The following is a 15,682-nucleotide window of genomic DNA, read 5'->3' as shown; positions in this document are numbered from 1 at the left end:
ACAAGCGAGGAGAGTGTGTTCAGCAGATGGAAAGAGTACTTAGAGGGGCTGATGAATGAAGAGAATGAGAGGGAGAGAAGGTTGGATGATGTAGGGATAGTAAATCATGAAGTACAATGGATTAGCAAGGAGGAAGTAAGGATAGCTATGAAGAGTATGAAGAACGGAAAGGCTGTTGGCCCAGATGACATACCTGTGAAAGCATGGAGGTGTTTAGGTGAAGTGGCAGTGGAGTTTTTAACCAGATTGTTTAATGAAATCTTGGAAAGTGAGGGGATGCCCGAGGAATGGAAAAAAAGTGTTTTGGTACCGATTTTTGCTGTGCAGAGCTGTAGTAACTACAGAGGGATTAAACTGATCAGTCACAGCATGAAGTTATGGGAAAGAGTAGTGGAAGCTAGGTTAAGAAGGGAAGTGATGATTAGTGATCAGCAGTATGGTTTCATGCCAGGAAAGAGCACTACAGATGTGATGTTTGCTCTGAGAGTGTTGATGGAGAAGTACAGAGAATGTCAGAAGGAGTTGCATTGTGTTTTTGTAGACTTAGAGAAAGCATATGACAGGGTGCCTAGAGAGGAGTTGTGGTATTGTATGAGGAAGTCAGGAGTGTCAGAGAAATATGTAAGAGTGGTACAGGATATGTACGAGGGTAGTGTGACAATGGTGAGGTCTGCTGTGGGAGTGATGGATGCATTTAAGGTGGAGGTGGGGTTACATCATGGATCTGCTCTGAGCCCTTTCTTATTTGCAATGGTGATGGACAGGTTGACAGATGAGATCAGACAGGAGTCCCCGTGGACTATGATGTTTGCAGATGACATTGTGATCTGTAGTGAGAGTAGGGAACAGGTGGAGGAGACCCTGGAGAGATGGAGATATGCTCTAGAGAGAAGAGGAATGAAGGTCAGCAGGACTAAGACAGAATATATGTGTGTGAATGAGAGAGAGGATAGAGGAATGTTGATGATGCAAGGAGTAGAGCTGGCGAAGGTGGATGAGTTTAAATACTTGGGGTCAATAGTTCAAAGTAACGGTGAGTGTGGAAGAGAGGTGAAGAAGAGAGTACAGGCAGGATGGAGTGGGTGGAGAAGAGTGTCAGGAGTGATTTGTGACAGACGAGTACCTGTAAGAGTGAAAGGGAAGGTCTACAAGAGGGTAGTGAGACCAGCTATGTTATATGAGTTGGAGACAGTGACACTGACAAAAAGGCAGGAGTTTGAGCTGGATGTGGCAGAGTTAAAGATGTTAAGATTTGCACTGGGTGTGACGAGGGTGGACAGGATTAGGAATAAGTATATTAGATGGTCAGCCCAGGTTGGAAGGTTTGGAGACAAAGCCAGAGAGGCAAGATTACAATGGTTTGGACATGTGCTGAGGAGGGATGCTGAGTATATTGGGAAAAAGATGCTAAGGATGAAGCTACCAGGTAACAGGAAAAGAGGAGGCCTAAGATAAGGTTTATGGATGTGGTGAGAGAGGACATGTAGGTGGTTGGTGTGACAGAGCAAGATGCAGAGGACAGGAATAAATGGAAACAGGTGATCCGCTGTGGCGACCCCTAACAGGAACAGCCGAAAGAAGATGATGATGACAGTGGTATTAGTATAATCAGTCTGTCTAACAAACACACTATTTCTGTGTTTATCTCACAAAATGGTTGTCCTTCTTGTATTTCTGATAGGGTATTTGCTCTATAATGGATTCTATTAATGCCCTAAAATTGTTTACAAGAAAAATTAACAATTAATCTATGTGTGTTTGCCGATGTTGTACATTTTTTCTTGGATTTCCATTGAATTAAAGAAGCAATATTCTATTCCTGCTCTCTTTTTTATTATTTTATTATCAGTTAAAAAATTAATAGATCAACAAGATTTGTAACAGCATGAATTTTCTGAACAATATGAAGTATGAAACTCTAATGTCTGACATAACTGACCAATTGTAATCGTCAGTGACTTACCAGAAAATAAAAAAATTACAAGGGACACAAAAAAAAAAATATATGAGGCAAAATGAGGAGCATGCTACAAAATCAGGGAGAGTTGAGAGGCATGTTCTCTTCTGTATATCTGTGGACTTTTTTGCTTGGTGCTTCTGTTTCTTCTGAAACAGGGTTGGGAGGGTGGCCTAATGGTTAAGGTGTTTGCCTTGCAAACACAAGGTGCAGGGTTTGAGTCTCACAAGGGACAATTGCCTAGGTTTAAAATGGCTTTCAAGGGCAGTTAGCTTAGTACTAATCTATGAACCTATGATATTTCAAATGTGTGGCATAAGTCACTTGGTGACCCTCCCTATAGCTGTTTAGGGCTCCCCTTGAATTTGTGTGGAATAAGGAAGGTATTAGAGAATTAATTAATGACAGAATGAGTGAATCTGGGGATAAATGAATGAATAAATGACTAGTAGTAAACAGTGAAAGCAGCAATATTATTCAGAGATAGGAAAGCATGGAAACTATTGAAAAATGTGGGTATAGAATAGATAGGCAGGGCAGTTGGAGTCATCCAAATTTTTTAAGCATAGACTTAGTAGCACATGATATCTGGAAAAACAATGAAAGGTAATGAGAGAGAATTTCAGAACATACCATCTGTTTTGTTTTCCAAATCATGAAATAAAGTCACAAAAGATCTAGAAGCTATTGAAGCTATTGATATCACAGTTTCACATTTAGCTGTGATTATTGTTTTTTGTGAGACACATTGGGGGTTACTTTAAAAGGTGTTTTCATTAAAATATTCTGATGAAGTATGCTGAACTGTGATTGCCAACATTCCGACTACCTCTCGGGGCTTCAACTCAGATGAGATTGGCTCCTACCTCGGGCTCGGAGCCCACTGTCTCGGTGCCGGGGGTGTTGACGGTTTCTTTGGATCCATCGGTTCCCTCGCATCGGAGCAGAGGTGCTTTTGATGCCTAGAGAAGAGTCATGTCTCCTAAGACATCCTCGACCTCAGGTCTGGCTTCCTTCTCCCTAAAGTGCCTTTGTCTACTTCTGCCTCACACATCCTGAGCAAGTGTAGAGACCCAGAGCCTCAGGGATCCCCATTGGGTGGCCCCTGCTCTTCCGAGACCTCACCAGAAGCTCCCACTGATGAGGTTCCCAGGAAGAGATTGTGTAAGAGGAAACATCTAGACTCCTCACAGGAGTCTCTAACATCAGATACTGACTTAGATGAGTCAGAAGGGTCCCCACAGTCACCCTCTGAGGATATCTAATTCGCTGAGATACTCAAAATCCTTAGGCAGAGGGGTGACTGGCAGTCCAAAAGCCCTACTGAGGATGAGTTAGTTCTCCTGAAGGCTTTCGGGTCTCAGCCCTCCACCTCTTGGGTGTCTCTGCCCTTCGATGAGCTGATGCAGCTGGTCTCACAAAGGGCGTTGGAGTCTCTGGATACTATGGAGCCTGTCCCTAGGAGGCCTAATAAATTCATCTCTGCCCCCCTTGACAAATCTTTTCTAACAAAAGGTGTTCCAGTTGATGCCATGGTGGTGGTGGCAGCTACCAAAAAGGAAATGTCTGAGACTTCCTCATCTATCCATTCTCCTAACAGGGACTCCAGGATTATGGATAGATATAGGAAGCACATGTTTAGTTCAGCGACTTTTGCTCTTCGTTCGTTCAACTATTTAATCCATTTTACCAGGTTACAAAGAGCTCTCCTTAAGGAGCTAGGAGATTCTCTTCAGGGTACAGTAGCTGCAGGAGCTTCTGACAAAGTTGCCACCCAGCTTGCTACCCTCAGTTCTATAGTAAACTCATCCATTTGCCTCATCTCTTATGCAGCTGATGGAATGAGTAGGGCAGCAGGTACAGGAGTTGCTCTTAGGCGACACTCCTGGATGAGCTTGTGTTCCTTCACAGAGCCCTTCAAGTCATCCTTTGTGAACACTCCCTTTGATGGCTCATCCCTTTTCGGGCCTAAAGTGAAGGAAACCTTAACCAGGTGTAAACAGGACAGAAAGACTCTGTCTGCCGTCAGGGTCCATTTTTCCACCCCTACCCGACCCTACCCTAAAGATCAAAGGGGAGGAAAAATGTGGTTCTGAAAAGCCTAAGAAGCCTTTCAGGACATGTGGTGACCCCCCCCTCCAAAGGCAGAGGAGGGTGCAATAATGGAAGATGCCACACTCATGACAGAGGGGGTCCACAACACCAGGGTGACAGAGATCACTTCTCTGGGAAGCCCTATCAGCGCTTCCTGAAAGGAGGCCAGACTGTCCTGCTCTGGAGGCAGTCGGGGGTCGCTTATCTTTGTATCCAGACACCTGGCTCAAAATAACAAAAGACAGCTGGGTACAAAGTATCATTTCCAGAGGATACTTCATCCCATTTACCACACCTTCTCCACTCATAAGAAAAATCCCAGACATTCCACCCAGTTACAGGGAACAGGCAACAATAGAGGTCCAAACGTTGTTATCAAAAAGAGTCATCCAACCAGTCCCAGCAGACCAGACAGGATCCGGAACTTACTCAAGATTCTTTTTGATTCCAAATAAGACAGAGGACTGGAGACCCATACTGGACCTCAGCAGACTGAACAAATATGTAAAGAAAGAGAAGTTCTGGATGGTCACGCTTCAGTCTATACTCCCCTTCTTAGGAAAAGACAATTGGATGTGCTCGATAGATCTCAAGGATGCATACTACCACATAAAAATGACCAGGCCATCCAGGGATCATCTGCACTTCTGGCTGGGAGCCAATCATTACCAGTTTTGAGCCCTGCCCTTTGGTCTCACTACAGCCCCCAGAGTGTTCACCAAATGCATGGCAGTGGTCACAGCTCACCTGAGGCATCTAGGATTCCAGGTGTTTCTGTACCTAGACGATTGTCTCCTTTCTGCCACCAGTCATCAACTCATTCAAGTCAGGGAGTCCACTCTATCACTCTACAATCAACTGGGCATTACAATCAACTCAGAAAAATCTGCCTTGTCACCATCGCAGCATATCGTTTTTATTGGCCAGAGTTGGAAACCACCACACTAAGGCTTCCAATAGAAAGAGTCTTTCTTCTTTGTCAGCCTGTCAGCGTTCTGATATCAAAAGACAGAGCACCAGCATCAGAAGTTCTGAAATTATTAGGCATGATGGCAGCAGCAATTTTGGCTAGTCCACTAGCTCATGTGCACATGCGGATACTACAATGGCTGCTGTTCACTCAATGGTCTTACCAAGAGCTCCCCATGATCACAAATTCTTGCAAAAAGGACCTTCAGTGGTGGTTGACCTCACTTCATGTCACGATAGGTTGCCCATTTGTGCTACCCCCTCCAGTGGCCACAGTGACCATGGACGCTTCCCTGATAGGGTGGGGAGGGGCATTTTCAGGGAAAGACTGCTCAAGGTAACGGACCGATCAAGAAACTCATCTGCATATCAATGTCTTGGAGATGAGAGCAGTGCTTTTGGTGTTGCAGTACTTTCAGGACTCTCTTCCTCTTGGTACGATTGTGAAACAGACAGACAACATGTCAGTGGTCTGGTATTTGAACAAACAAGGAGGAACCAGGTCTTACCCCCTTTGTCGCGAGGGTCTCAGAGTTTGGCAGTGGGCTGTTTCCACCCAGTGCTTTCTGTTGGCAATGCACATCCCAGGGAAATCCAATGTTATACCAGACAAGTTGAGCAGGGCAATCTTGTTGCCCCACGAGTGGTGCCTCAAGAAAGAAATAGCGGACAGGATATTCCACAGGTGGGGCCAGCCTTGCTGTGATGTTTTTGCCAGTCACATAAACATGAAATGCAGAAGCTACTTTGCCCTAATTCCCCATCTGGGAGAAACCCCATGGGACGCACTCGTACACAATTGACCTCCAGGTCTCCTCTATGCATTTCCACCAATCCTGTTGATACCCAAGTTTCTACAGAAAGCAAAAACCCTGGGAAGGACCATCATTCTAATAGCCCCTCATTGGCCTCATCAGATTTGGTTCCCCTTCTTTCGACTTCATCTTTTGGAGGACCCTTGGATTCTGGACCCAGTTCCAGAACTTCTGGTGCACTCGTCGGGGGATCTTCATCCCTCTCTTCAGTCCCTGAAGCTGACAGCTTGGCTGCTCCAATTCCCATAATAGCCAGGTTACATAACCTCTCCAATGAGACAAAACAGATCCTTTTATCTTCTCATAAATCTTCTACTAGGAAGCTATATCTTAGCAAATGGAAACAATTTTCTATATGGGCCTCTAAAAATAATATTGATCCTTACCAAGCCCCTATGGCCTCCATTTTAGAGTTCTTGACTATGATTTTTAACAAAGGAGCTGCAGCAGCAACAGTTCATGTTCAATTGGCTGCTATTTCTAATTTTCATCTTGGATTTGTAGGGCTGAATATCATGTCTCACAAGTTAGCCAAAGCTTTTCTCAAAGGGACTTTTCATAATAGACCACCTGTGAAATCTCCCTATTCTCCATGGAATCTAAATTTTATGATTTCCCAGATAATTCTTCCACCATTTGAACCAGCTTTCTCTTGTGACCTCAAATTATTTTTGTCATGGAAGACCATCTTTCTGGTAGCTATTACGTCTGCCCGCAGAATGTCAGAGCTTCAGGCTTTATCCATCAAGGCTCCCTATTTGATATTCCATGCTGACAGAGTCTCACTTAGAACAAACCCCTCATTTTTGCCCAAAGTGTGCACTGAAACCAATCTCAACCAAATTATTGATTTGCCAGTCTTCTTCCCCAACCATTCGAACAATTTAGAGTATATGCTGCACAAACTTGATGTTCACAGACAGCTCAGATTTTATTTGGCTAAAACAAAAGATTTCAGAAAATCAGACCAGCTTTTTGTTTCATTTTCAGACTCCAGGAAGGGTAGAGTAGACCAGTGGCTAAAACAACTCTGTCTAAATGGTTATCTGATTGTATCACCTTTGCCTATTCAGCTGCCAATATGCCTTTGCAACATAAGATTAAAGCTCACTCAACCAGAGCAGTTTCTACATCATCTGCTTTTTCTGCCAGACGTCCCATTGGTAACATTTGTGCAGCAGCCACTTGGTCAAAACCTCATACTTTTATCACTCATTACAAAGTTGACAAGGCCTCCAGGGACAGGGCCTCCTTTGGATCCACAGTCCTGACAAATATACTCCTGTGAGACACCCGAGGTTGATGGTGCTTGGGATGCTACCCATCAGTAAAGAATGAACGGCGAGATTGAACAACTTCACATAAAGAAGTTATGTACTTACCATAACATTCCATGAGTTGTTCATCTCGCCTTCATTCTTACGTCCCTTCCTCCTACCCCCTCCTGGGTTGTTAGATGACCGGGATGCTAGATCCATCCTGGTTACTCAGCCCTTCTATACCTTTCTCTTGGGAGAGAAAGAATGACATATGGTATTATTATAAGCAGCAAACAAGATCTGAGGTAATTCCAGGTGCATCTTGAGATAGGGACTTGGTCTCAAACTGTTTGAAGACCTCGAGTTTTGCAATTGGCCATATTGGAACCGAGGGATTGGCTCCGAACCCATCAGTAAAGAATGAAGGCGAGATGAACAACTCACATGGAACATTATGGTAAGTACATAACTTCTTTTTTCAGGGATAGTGAGGACAAAAGTGTTGGTAGGTAGGGTAAAGTTAGCACTAAATCTGCCTACTAATATATTGGCTATATCCCTGGGATCGGAGTAAGTGATATTATTATGGGTGAGCACAGCACACTGTTCGACATTACTCTTTACTTTTCTGACATAGCTGAAGAAAGACTTGTAGCTTCTTTAGGTATATGAAGCAACCTCAAAATCAATTGTTTTCTATATTGCATTTTCTAATACTGCTCTTAAGTTCTTTGCTGGCATTCTTCAGTGTGATCTTGAGGTATGGGGATAGGAATTTCTTAACAAAGTTTCATATTTTCCTTCTTTTGTAATACAATTAATTTATATGACAATTTAATCAGAGAGGTTTATTTCTGAATTTACCATTATTATTTAGGGTGGATAGGTACTGACCTTTCTTTTCAGCTCTTTAGGAGCTGGTAATAGTTGGAAGTGAATGTGGCAGCCCTCTCATCTGGGTCTAATTGCAAGGGATTTTTGGAAATCTTGTATATGTCTTCTATAAATTGAAGTAGGTTTGCTCTAGGAAATTCCCTAAAGATGGTCTAATTTGTTGATGTGATAAACAACTAGGCCTGAGAGAGAAGATGGCCAAGATTTAACCAGACATGCTGAGATACAGGGTGGGCTACAGGCAGGGTTTAGTTTGGTAAGGACCAGGCTGAGAATGTTAGACAATCAACTGGGTAGGTTTAAAATCTGCTCCAGTGATTTGGTATAAAAAATATAGGAAATTCGATGTGTAGCTATGTTTGGAGCTATAAGTGCCAATTAATGCTTGGGTGATTGGATCTCCCTAGCAAAATGTTATGTGGCTTGATATTTAATGTCTCAACAATGCTACAGTAATTTCCATGCTCCATGAGGGACACTGATGGGGATCTGAGGTAGCAATGAAGTAGTAGCTGGATTTGTTTAGGGTGATTTGGACCTGCAGGATCTCCAAGTAAAAGTTGTAGGTAATTTGATGTGAGGTGATGGTGTTTTACATCAAACACAGATACTCCCCCTCAGTTACGTAAGGGTACGAAGGCATGATAGGTTCTAAACCCTGGTAAAATGGGCATGCTGTCATTGCATTAAAACAAAGTCTCAGTAACTACACAGATATGAATATGTTTGAGTTGCAGGAAAGCCTCAAGTTCTGGCTTCTTTCTATTTAGACACCTAGCAATGAGTAGTGCTACCGCAGTTGTCTGAATATGAGTTTGAGTCTGTTATGTAGGAGTGTCCAGCAGTGGAACTCTGCCTAAGAAAGGCACTATGAGGTCAGTGAAGGCTTTAGCCAGCATGCAGAAGCCATGGCATGAGATATTGACTGAACTCTTTGACAGGTGGATTAAGAAGAATCAGCTCTTTGAGATAAATGCATGGAGGGCTTCCTGTCAGAAATGAATAGCACAAATATGGGAATACTGAAAATAAGAGAAAAATGTAAACAATATTCTAGAATTGCAACAGCACAATTGTGCAAAATGTGGATCAGACTGGTGCATTGCAGGTGACATCAAAGAGAGACTTAATGTTGAACTGCAGCTGCATGTGACTATTAGGGAAAATGTTTACAGTATGACAGCACATTGTTGTATTAGAATGCAATCAGTGGTGTTTACAGTATGAGAGCACATTGTTGTATTAGTATGTAGTAAGTGGCGTTTACAGTATGAGACCACATTGTTGTATTAGTATGTAATCAGTGGCATTTACAGTATGAGAGCACATTGTTGTATTAGTATGTAATCAGTGGTGTTTACAGTATGATAGCACATTGTTGTATTAGTATGTCAGTGGCGTTTACAGTATGAGACCACATTGTTGTATTAGTATGTAATCAGTGGCATTTACAGTATGAGAGCACATTGTTGTATTAGTATGTAATCAGTGGCATATTAGAGCACATTGTTGTATTAGTATGTAATCAGTGGTGTTTAAAGCAGACACTCCAAAACTGAGTATATTCTCAAATAAATACATGAAAACAATGTGTCCATGTTGAAATTACCATAAGCATTTCCAGGGTGTACAATGTAATATGCATATCATAGCCACAGATGGTGAAGTATTTAGCTAGGAACTCCATGATGACATAAGGGATTCTGTTACACAGGATCAGCTGTAATCTGTCCTCCCTCCCTCCACTATGCTTTAAGATCATAGGATCATAGGAGGTTACTAGGCTACTGGCCCTGAGGCCCTTATAAGCCTAGCCAAGAGTTTAGCCCATGTTTAGACAAGTCCACACCCACCCAGCAGGGACACAGGTGGAATCCCAGGGGTGTATTTTCTCTTTCCTATCCAGTTATCCAAGCTGCGCTTAAAAAGGGATAATGAGGTACTCTGCTTGATGTGGAGAGGGGCTCTATTCCACAGATGGGGGGAGTCTCTGGGACTGAAGATTCCATGTGGAACATTGTCTCATCAAGCAGGAAGGAAAGACAAAAAACCCCCACTAGGACTCTGTTTTGTTTACTACACAGGTTTCTCAAACGATGACAGATGTATGTCTGGTTCCTGATGCTCATACTGTGACACCAGTAATGCCTGGGCTCTACTAAATTCTGGGATCATAGCAATCCTACAAAGATGAAAAACTGAAGACAAGTAATTTTTGGAATTCATCTGCAAATAGCTGATCAGAATCATTCAGGAAATTCAACCATAGTTTCTGAATCTGACATCAGATGATTTGCTAGAGATGAGATCAGCATCTTTGTTATCTTGTAGTTGTGAAGTGCTTTAGATATTATTAATTACTGTCCTTTCCAAATCCATGATTCTGAAGCCGGATGATAGGTCACATTCTCAGTCTTATCTATATCTAGCAAAACGTCAAACAGCATGTCACTACAGACCTTAGACTTAAAGGAACAGAGACCCATTGCCAGGGACAGCAGCAGTCTTTTGTTCCCCACCATGCTGACATCTGTATGCACTAGGTACAGCTACTTGCATGTGTGGTTAGACATTGAAAACATGCAGTCCATGGTAAGGACATCTCTGGCTTACAGCCATACCCTGGCATTTCCATTTGTTAATACAGCACCATTAATTATTTGGATTGATGCATTTCTATTCAAAATAGAGATAGTCTTTTACTACCACACTGTTTTTCCCTTTCTAGGTTGAAGTGGTGTTTGTTGCATTTCTGTCCTGCTGATACTATATACCAGTTAGACAATGGGCCTTCCTTAGGATCCAACCCCCCTTTGCTAAATATACTGCTATAGGTGTGTGTGTGTGTGTGTGTGTGTGTGTGTGTGTGTGTGTGTGTGTGTGTGTGTGTGTGTGTGTGTGTGTGTGTGAGAATATGTATGTGTATATGAGTTTGTGTGTTTATTATCTTTGCTATGGCTTCCATACTGTTCAATTACTCTTAGGCCTCATTCTAGTTTAGCCAGTCACTGCCTTGTGATCCTTCTTTGTAAACTGGTAATGTTGAACTTCTTTCTAAGGTGTTTGCATTTTAAGTGTGAATTATCAGTCCTCCTATTACTATGACAAATATACACCAAAGTCCTGTAGTGCTCTGCTTCATGTTTTGTCTACTGTGGTTACAGCTGTCAAAGCATTTTATTTTGTCATACATATATATATATATATATATATATATATATATCTACACATACACACACACAAACACACACATGCACACACACATATATATATATATATATATATATATATATGTGTGTGTGTGTGTGTGTGTGTGTGTGTGTGTGTGTGTGTGTGTGTGTGTGTGTACACACACACACACACACACACACACACACACACACATGCATTTTGTGTGTGTATATATATATATAATATATACATATATGTGTGTGTGTGTGTGTGTGTGTGTGTGTGTGTGTGTGTGTGTACACACACACACACACACACACACACACACACACACACACACACACACACACACAGTTTCAATGATATACATATATATATATATATATATATATATATATATATATATATATATATATATATATGTGTGTGTGTGTGTGTGTGTATATATATATATATATATATATATATATATATGTGTGTGTGTGTGTGTGTGTGTGTGTGTACACTCTTCCTGAGCTGCATGCATTTTTGTGTGTGTGCACTACCTTAACCTTTCTTACACCTTTGTTTGCCTGTGTTAGTTTGTGTTTGGTTTGGGCTGCGCACATTTGCAGTTTCCAATGATATACATATATATATATATATATATATATATATATATATATATATATATGTGTGTGTGTGTGTGTGTGTGTGTGTGTTACTACATTTAACACTCAATTATTCTGGCATCACGAAGCTGTAGATCAGATTTGTGACAGAGAGCCATTTATGAGGAAAATGCAATATTAAGGTAGTATTTGAGTATTTGAAAGGTATAAATGGAAGATAACAAATGCTGTGTTACTGTGTCTGGTGAGGGAAAATGAAGCAACTCACATTACAAAAAAGCATCATCCTGCTCACAAACTTAGCAAGAAAGATTATTCTACACAGATGTAAAGGTGCTTGAGGATAGAATTGTTCTAAGCAGTTTAAGCAAAATGTAATGATTATTTTTTCTGATTAAACTAAATGTATAAAGAACAAACCACCATATGTCAGTACAGGAAAGCTATTGCTTAAACATTGATAGGGTACAAATGAAATTCGACAGCCTTTCTCTCACTTGGAGAAGTGTGCACATGCTTTGGTATGTGACGAGGAGGAATAGCTGGAAGGCCAATGCTTAATTAGCTGTGAACAACATAGTTTACACGCAACTTATCGGTAATACTAATAAGACATTAATGAAAATTGATATTAGTAGCTATCGAATGTGTGTTAGAAAAACAGTGCAAATACTATTTGAGGCATGCTGTTATTATACCTCTAGAAGTGTGGAAGAAATGTAAAGCATAATTTATTGCAGCCAAAAAATGCATAGTAAAAATGACCAAGGAAGGCTAAACATTGTAATCATGTAAACAAGTGAGACACAATGTATGTAAAGGAATATATGTTGCAGTTTTGCTAATTTTGAGAGAGTATCAAAAAGGTAGGCAAAGATGGATACAAAATGAAAGTGCGATTAACAATGTATAATATAATGTTTCTTCTAAGCTGATCATTTTAACAATAATTAGTTTTAGTCATAGAATGTATTTCATTTTGTTCTTAAGTAACCTTTGATGCTATTCATTCTGACCCAGTGTCACTCAGTCATTACGATGTTCCTGAGGAAAAAGGATCTTGTTTCAATATAGTGTTGCTTTATACGATGATATAGTCTTATTACTGGAGTGTAAATTCAAATGCCTGAGCTATAGATAAGGAATTGTACAGTTGTACAAGACTCAGAATTCCAAATAAAGGAAGACCGGGAATGTAACTGAAAACTTTGGGGGAATTTTGTTTACCGCCAAGTATTAGTTACTCAGTGTAAGAATAACAATTTAGGAAATGTAGGGAGGCAAAGCCTCTCGCAGACAGTGTGTGTGGGGGGTGAAGCTCCTCAAAGAAACTGACCAATGAAAATATGTTTTCAGTGCAGTTTGTGCTTCATTCTCAAAATTCCGGATTTTAGAATTTGGAGTTCAAAGCTATCCCCTATACAGAAGGCTGAAATTGCAGCCCTCTGATATTTCTGACATCGATACCAATTGTGTAACCTGCCGACATATTGATGATATGCTACTGCCACTGTTTCATTTTCTCTTTTTTACATTATTGCCGATTTTCATGGCTGCTTTAAAACCACTGTAATAAGCACAATTTTAATATTAAAAGTCATGAAGTCTTCAAGTAACATAAATTATTTACTGTACTTGTGCTCCATTTCCCAAACCAAATGATTTCATACACTACTGTGTTCTCCAAAATGCATTTTTTTGTACAGTAACTGCATCTAAATCTCTGAAATGGTCCAATATAAATAGTTAGGCCTCTAGTGGTTAACATTTTTGCCTAGTTGCCTGTCTCTGGGGTTCATTTCTTACCCAATGTTACTATCTTTGTGGCACTCATTTGTCCTGTTTTTGTCTGTATTGGTTTTGAGTGGATAGTCCAGCGTCTTCTCATTCTTCTAAAAAGATGTTGGTTGAGCCTACTGCTGTAAACTATTCCACTATACATTTGCATTTACCTTTATGCCCATGGCTTTATTTATGGTTGAACATGGTCTGAAATTTAATGGTTCACTTATGCTGTTAATAAATAAAATAAATAGTATTAAAAGGATCTTCATGAAGGCCCCTTCTTCCAATTCAGATTAGAGTATATTGCAAACTCTTTAGTTTTCCGTGATTGAGAACAATTACAAAAATGACACTTGGATATATTAATTTTTATCAGTCCATAAGTTAAATAATTGCTCACACAGATACAGAATATACTAGAAGAATATATAGTGATTGGCAAGCATGCTGCCGTTTGAAGGACTGTTTTTAAATTATTGCCAAATACTCTGTAACATTGGTCAGCTTTCAGCATAGGCAAACTAGACAGATACTGACACAACTTAGAAAGTTGCTAGAAAAACTGGTTTTGCATTATCATGTATTTTCTGAGGGATATGAAGGCTGAAACCTCAAATGTCTGTCATTATTTAGTGATTGCAAACCTCAGCAATTTGCCATAAAGCTATTTTTTGATTTCCTACTTCATACTGCAATTTCCGTTTGTAATATGCTAACTTACCTTTTATTTCTCTAAGCTGGTTTACATTTCTCTAGATTTTATATCATTGTCATACAGTTTGTATCTAATCTTACGTTCACATTATGTCATATTATTTTTGAAGATTGTAAAATTATTGTTCTTAAAATGTGTTTTGTAATACATTGGAGCTTTTATGTCGAGGCTTATCCAGTTGGACTTTGCTCATAATTAAATGTCAATACATAAACAAACAAGTAAATATCTGAAATATGCACAGACAACATAGCTATAAATCTTAGGGCCATCTGCAGAGGAAAATAACTAGATGCCTGTTGCTACTTGCTCAATATTCTGGCTTTGTATTACTAATGTGAAATGTGTGAACCAACATGGAATACTTTAATATGTGACTATTTGTGAGGAGCAAAGGTGACATCCTCTTTTATCATAGTCAAGATATATGAATTGTACAGAAAAGTGGCTATAACTGTCTTGTGGGGGTGTTGGATGTCTGGATGAAAATAACTTACCCTCTTGTGATTTGCTCAGTTTAAATTTTCCTCAAAAAAAAACAAAAATAAAAATGAATAAGGCATAAAATGCATCTCAGACCAACCAGACCTTCAGAACTTCTGGAGACATGGTTGTCCTATACTTCAAGGCTGTATAAGTGGACTTTCCCAAAGGCTTATTATATTGGCCTCTGCCCTGAACTTCACCCAGTCTAAACCCATCCCTTCTTAGAGGTGTGCACAGGAGGTCATTGTAGTTTCGATTTGGAGGTTGGGGACAATGCCCTTATTTCTTTCATTTTCTTCCCCAATACCTCAGAGGTGTGCAAAGGTCACTATAGTTTGTGTTGGGCTTGGGACAGTATGGTCATTATTTTTTTTAGCTTTCATAAAAAAACTTCAGAGCTGTGCACAGAGGGTCACTATAACTTGCGGAGGAAGGAGCAGTGCACTGTTTAGAAGTAATCAGTTGGAAACATTTCTGTGAACATTCTTTTTCACTTTTCTCACAAATATCAGAAACATATACAGGTTACTATGATTTATGGGAGTGCTGTTTATATGTCTGACAGAAACAGGTTAAAAATATGTTACGTTCTATTTGTTTTTTTTTTCAGTTTTGTGCCAGTTTGATTAAGATGTACATAGGCCATGGCTGCCTTTGGTAGGTAGGTGGCATGCAGGCCTGTTGAGTGTTTGTATGACACTTGAAATATATGTGACTGTGGTAATTTGTGTTTTTACTTTATTCCCAGTCCAACACAAGAGAGAGACGCACAAAAAGTGACTGTTGTTTTTGGGGGTGTGAGGGAGGAGTGGGTAGAGAGTGGCAGGTACTATTTTTAGATATGATTTATGTATCCTTGAGATATTTGTCTTCTCATTTTATTGTAAACTGCTATTTTTCCAGTTTTTAGCTTTAAGCATTGGATA

General features: G+C 40.2%; 1 protein-coding gene across 2 annotated transcripts in view; it reads right to left on the bottom strand.

Moving 5' to 3' along the window:
* SKOR2 (SKI family transcriptional corepressor 2) overlaps window positions 1-15,682 on the bottom strand; it is a 146,843-nt gene that overhangs the window by 35,816 nt on the left and 95,345 nt on the right. The gene's annotated exons all lie outside the window — the stretch shown is intronic.

Source organism: Protopterus annectens, chromosome 1.part1 (assembly GCF_019279795.1).
Source record: "Protopterus annectens isolate FY-2018-M chromosome 1.part1, PAN1.0, whole genome shotgun sequence".
In the NCBI taxonomy this organism is placed as follows: Eukaryota; Metazoa; Chordata; order Ceratodontiformes; family Protopteridae; genus Protopterus; species Protopterus annectens.
This window is presented reverse-complemented; position numbering and strand designations above follow the sequence as displayed.